Raw genomic sequence first — 6,000 nt, 5'->3', positions numbered from 1 at the left:
GCAGCAGCAGCCATTAAAAAGCTGCAAAAAAGAGAGAGAGAGAAACTCAGCCAGACCTGCCTTTGAGTGTTTGAGTGTCTCCTGAGGAGGTATGGGTCAGCAGTGCACTGCCACAGGGGCAGGGGCTCTGGGTGCAGCAGACCTGGCTGTGGCATAAGCCCACTTGGAGGAGTTCTCCATCAACCTCAACATAGAACCACCAGAACTTACAAAGAACTTGGGAAACAGACTCTTGGAGGGCACAAACAAAACCTTGTGCACACCAGGACCCGGAAGAAAAGGGCAGTGACCCTACAAGAGACTGATCCAAACTTGCCTGTTAGTGTCCGAGAGTCTGCAGTGGAGGCATGGATTGGAGGTGGCCTGCTGCAAGGTCAGGGGCACTGAGTGCAGCAGTGCATGCATAGAATTTTTTGAAGGAGGTTGTCATTATCTTTATTACCTCCACCATAGTTTGGTCTCAGGTCAAACAACAGGAGGGAACACAGGCTGGCCAATCAACAGAAAATTGGATTAAAGATTTATTGAATATGAGCATGGTGACTGCAGCCATGAAATTAAAAGAGGCTTGCTCGTTGGAAGAAAAGCTATGACCAATCTAGACAGCTTATTAAAAAGCAGAGACATTATCTTGCCAACAAAGTTCCATCTAGCCAAAGCTATGGTTTTTCCAGTAGTCATGTAGAATGTGTGAGTTGGACTATAAAGAAAGCCGAGGGTCAAAGAATTGATGCTTTTGAACTGTGGTGTTGGAGAAGACTCTTGAGAGTCTCTTGGACAGAAGAAGATCCAACCAGTCCATCCTAAAGGAAATCAGTCCTGAATATTCATTGGAAGGCTGATGCTGAAGCTGAAACTCCAATACTTTAACCAACTGATGTGAAGAAGTGACTCATTGGAAAAGATCCTCATGCTGGGAAAGATTGAAAGTGGGAAGAGAAGGGAACGGCAGAGGATGAGATGGTTGGATGGCATCACTGACTCAGTGGACATGATTTTGGGTAAACTCTGGGAGTTGGTGATGGACAGGGAAGCCACAGGTGCTGCAGTGCATGGGGTTGCAAAGAGTCAGACACAACTGAGTGACCTAACTGAACTGAGCATGGGTCTGCCCATCAGAATAAAACCCAGTTTTTCCCACAGTAAGTCTCTCCCATCAGGTAGCCTCCATAAGCCTATAATCCTTATCCTTCAGAGGGCAGACAGAATGAAAATAAAAATCACAGAAAACTAATCAAACTGATCACATGGACCACAGCCATGTCTAATTCAATGAAACCATGAGCCATGCCATGTGGAGCCACCCAAGAAGGATGGGTCATGGTGGAGATTTCTGACAAAATGTGGTCCACTGGAGAAGGGAATGGCAAACCACTTCAGTATTCTTGCCTTGAGAACCCCAAGAACAGTATGAAAAGGCAAAAAGATATGACACTGAAAGATGAACTCTCCAGGTCAGTGGGTGCCCAGTACGCTACTGGAGAAGAGTGGAGAAATAACTCCAGAAAAAATGAAGAGACAGAGTCAAAGCAAAAACAACACCCAGTTGTTGACGTGACAGGTCATGGAAGTAAGTCTGCTGTAAGGAACAATATTGCATAGGAACCTGAAATGTTAGGTCCATGAATCAAGGTAAATTGGAAGTGGTTAAGCAGGAGATGGCAAGAGTGAACATCGTTTTATGAATCAGTGAACTAAAAGAGATTGGAATGGGTAAATTTAACTCAGATGACTATTATATCTACTACTGTGGGCAAGAATCCCTTAGAAGAAATGGAGTAGTCCTCATAGTTAACAAAAAACTCCAAAATGCAGTTCTTAGGTGAAGTCTCAAAAATGACAGAATGATCTGTTCGTTTTCAAGGCAAACCATCCAATATCACAGCAATCCAAGTCTATGCCCCAACCATTAATGCTAGTGAAGCTGAAGTTGAACAGTTCTCTGAAGACCTACAAGACCTTCTACAACTAACACTGAAAAAAAAAAGATGTCCTTTTCATTATAGGGGACTGGAATGCAAAAGTAGGAAGTCAAGAGATACCTGAAGTAACAGGCAAATTTGGCCTTGGAGTACAAAATGAATCAGAGAAAAGGCTAACAGAGTTTTGCCAAGAGAATGCATTGGTCATAGCAAGCATCCTTTTCCAACAACACAAGAGGAGATTCTACAATGGACATCACCAGATGGTCAACACTGAAATCAGATTGATATTATTCTTTGCAACCAGAGATGGAGCAATACATTTGCTGACTCTATACAGTCAGCAAAAACAAGACCAGGAACTTACAGTGGCTTAGATCTTGAACTTATTTTTCCAATATTCAGACTTAAATGAAAAAATAGGAAAACCACTAGACCATTCAGGTATGACCTAAATGAAATCCCTTGTTGTTATACAGTGGATGTGACAAATAGATTCAAGGGTTAGTTCTGATAGACAGAACACTTGAAGAATTATGGACAGAGGTTCCTGAAATTGTACAGGAGGCAGTGATCAAGAACATCCCCAATGAAAAGAAGTGCAAAAAGGCAAAATGGTAGTCTGAGGAGGCTTTACAAATAGCTGAAAAAAGAAGAGAAGGGAAAGGCAAATTAGAAAAGGAAAGATACACCCATCTGAATGCAGAGTCCCAAAGAACAGCAAGGAGAGATAAGAAAGCCTCCATCAGTGATCGATGCAAAGAAATAGAGGAAAATAATAGAATGGAAAAGACTAAAGATCGCTTCAAGAAAATGAGAGATACCAAGGGGAAATTTCATACAAAGATGGGCTCGATAAAGGACAGAAATGGTATGGACCTAACAGAAGCATAAGATATTAAGAAGAACTGGCAAGAATACCCAAGAAGCACTATATAAAAAAAATCTTCATGACCCATATAATCACGATGGTGTGATCACTCACCTAGAGTCAGGCATCCTGGAATATTAAGTCAAGTGGGCCATAGGAAGCATCACTACCAACAAAGCTAGTGAAAGTGATGGAATTCTAGCTGAGCTATTTCAAATCTTCAAAGATGATGCTGTGAAAGTGCACTCAGTATGCCAGGAAATTTAGAAAGCTCAGTAGTGGCCTCAGGACTGGAAAAGGTCAGATTTCATTCCAATCCCAAAGAAAGGCAATGCCAAAGAATGTTCAAATTACCTCACAATTGCACTCATCTCAAGCTCAAAATTCTCCAAGCCAGTCTTCAATAGTATGTGAACTGTGAACTCTCAGATGTTCAAACTATATTTAGAAAAGGCAGAGGAACCAGAGATTAAATTGCCAACATCCATTGGATAATCGAAAAAGCAAGAGAGGCTTTTTTTTTTTTATTTTATTTTTAAACTTTACATAATTGTATTAGTTTGCCAAATATCAAAGAAAATATCTACTTCTGCTTTATTGACTATGCCAAAGCCTTTGACTTTGTGGATCACAACAAACTGTGGAAAATTCTTAGGAATGGGAATATCAGACCACCTGACTTGCCTCCTGAGAAATCTGTATGCAGGTCAAGAAGCAACAGCTAGAGCTGGACATGAAACAACAGACTGTTTCCAAATTGGAAAAGAAGTAGCCAAGGCTGTATATTGTCACCCTGCTTATGTAACTTATATAAAGACTACATCACAGGATGCTTGGGGCTTGTGCACTGGGATGACCCAGAGGTATGGTACAGGGAGGGAGGTGGGAGAGGTGTTCAGGATGGGGAGCACGTGTACACCCGTGGCAGATTCATGTTGATGTATGGCAAAACCAATACGATATTGTAAAGTAATTAGCCCCCAAATAAATAAATTTAAATTAAAAAAAAAAAAGACTACATCATGCAAAATGCCATGCTGGATGAAGCAGAAGCTGGAATCAATATTGTCCAGAGAAATATCAATAACCTCAGATATGCAAATGACACCACCATTATGGTAGAAAGTGAAGAACTAAAGAACCTCTTGATGAAAGTGAAAGTGGAGAGTGAAAAGCTGCCTTAAAACTCAATGTTCACAAAAGTAAAATGGCATCTGGTCCCATCATTTCATGGCAAATGGATGGGGAAACAATGGAAACAGTGTAAGATTTTATTTTCTTGGGCTCCATAATCACTGCAGATGGTGACTGCAGCCATGAAATTAAAAGATGCTTGCTCCTTGAAAGAAAAGCTATGAGAGCCTAGATGGCATATTAAAAAGCAGAGACAATACTTTGCCAAAAATGGTCCATCTGATCAAAGCTATATTTTCCCAGTAGTCATGTATGGTTGTGAGGGTTGGACTATAAAGAAAGCTGAGTGCAAAGAATTGATGTTTTTGAACTGTGGTGTTGGAGAAGACTCTTGAGAGTCCCTTGGACTGCCAAGAGATCAAACCAATCAGCCCCAAAGGAAATCAGTCCTCAATATTCACTGGAAGGACTGATGCTGAAACTCCAATACTTTGACCACCTGATGCTAACAACTGACTCATTGGAAAATACCTCAATGCTGGGAAATTTGAAGGCAGGAAGAGAAGGGAAGGGCAGAGGATGAGATGGTTGGATGGTATCACTGACTTGATGAACATGAGTTTGTGTAAGCTCCAGGAGTTGGTGATGGACAAGGAAGCCTGATGTTTGCAGTCAATATGGTCACAAATATTCGGATAGTACTGAGTGACTGAACTGACTGACTGAGCTTTTTAAATGTATTCTTTAGGGTAATATCTGATTCATGTATTTACTCATTTTCCCCATACGATGATCCAGTTTTGTAACATACCTGTGCTTATCATCATTCAAGTATAATTTGCTTCTCTCGTGTAGAATGACTTGCTATCAAGATTCTAGGAAAAATAAATTCCTCATTAGCCTGCATTATCATTCCCTATCTCTCATATTCTGCTATTATCAATGATCTTTTTCAGTCTTTGTCTACTTTGACCTATCTACAGCTTTTGGTAAGATTGACCAGTATATCACATTTTTGTCTGAACTTTTCCTCCTTTTAATCTTACGGCATGGCCGTCTTTTTTATTTCCTCTTGCTCTCTGATTACCTCTTCTGTCTTGTTCAGTGTCTTTTATTACATCACACTACACACAGTGTTTCCATGGTTTCTCTTGTCCAGCATCTTGCCTATCTAATTTGATTCTGTCTTGATGATCTCAAACACACCATGGCTTTATCTATCTTCTTTCTGTATATGATTCTTTTCTTCTAAAATGTAAGCTTCACTAGGACATAGGTGTGTGTGTATGTATGAATGCACTTGTGTTTTCCATTCGTATGTCCCAGCAACAATGCCTGTCACAGATATAATAGGTATCCAATACTTAAGTGTTCCTGAAATAACTTCTAAGTATACAATCCCAAGAAATCTCTAAGTTTAATATGTGTTATGATAACCTACAGTGTTTAGGTGGCATATCATCAAGTCTAATACTAAAAGATTTCTGTTTATTGGTTTGATCTAAGACAAGAAATGTTCATGTCTAGGTTCTTTGGTGACAGATGTAATTCTTGCTTTTAGAAACACTGGATTAGACAAGTATGTTTAACTGCTATGAAATATCTGTTGCTGAGTATACTATTAATACTTTTAATATTTTTAATTTAATACTTTTCTTTTAAATGTTTACTCTTCTGTTTCTAAGAATGTAGTCTCTATTATGTTTTTCCTGCTTTAAAAACACCTATAATTCTCGTGTATACTTAACAGTTAAGATTTTTCCCATGTATGTTCCTTCTATTGAGCTCTTTTCTTCCCCCTCCACTGCCATTTAACAATTTCAAGAACTTAAAGTATGATCTTGATTTATCTTCTTAGTTTAATGCTTTAAATAAAAGGTGTTATTACTACATGGACAATACCATTGTTTTAATTCAGTTGCTTAGTCGTGTCTGACTTTTTGCAACCCCATGGACTGCAGCAGGCCAGGCTTCCCTGTCCTTCAACATTTCCCAGAGTCTGCTAAAACTCATGTTCATTGAGTTGGTGATGCCATCCAACCATCTCATCCTCTGTTGCCCCCTTCCCCCAAT

At 39.7% G+C, this 6,000-nt stretch overlaps 1 long non-coding RNA gene across 2 annotated transcripts in view; it reads left to right on the top strand.

Moving 5' to 3' along the window:
- The first annotated feature begins 5,106 nt into the window (after positions 1-5,106).
- Positions 5,107-6,000, top strand: part of LOC133258153 (uncharacterized) — a 148,398-nt gene continuing 147,504 nt past the window's right edge. For both annotated transcript variants that reach the window (XR_009739832.1, XR_009739833.1), the window contains exon 1: positions 5,107-5,182. This is a non-coding gene — a long non-coding RNA (uncharacterized LOC133258153). The remainder of the gene's footprint in view (positions 5,183-6,000) is intronic.

This window comes from Bos javanicus, chromosome 12 (assembly GCF_032452875.1).
Source record: "Bos javanicus breed banteng chromosome 12, ARS-OSU_banteng_1.0, whole genome shotgun sequence".
Taxonomy (NCBI): domain Eukaryota; kingdom Metazoa; phylum Chordata; class Mammalia; order Artiodactyla; family Bovidae; genus Bos; species Bos javanicus.
The sequence above is the reverse complement of the archived record's forward strand: the minus strand, read 5'-3'. Positions and strand labels throughout refer to the sequence as shown.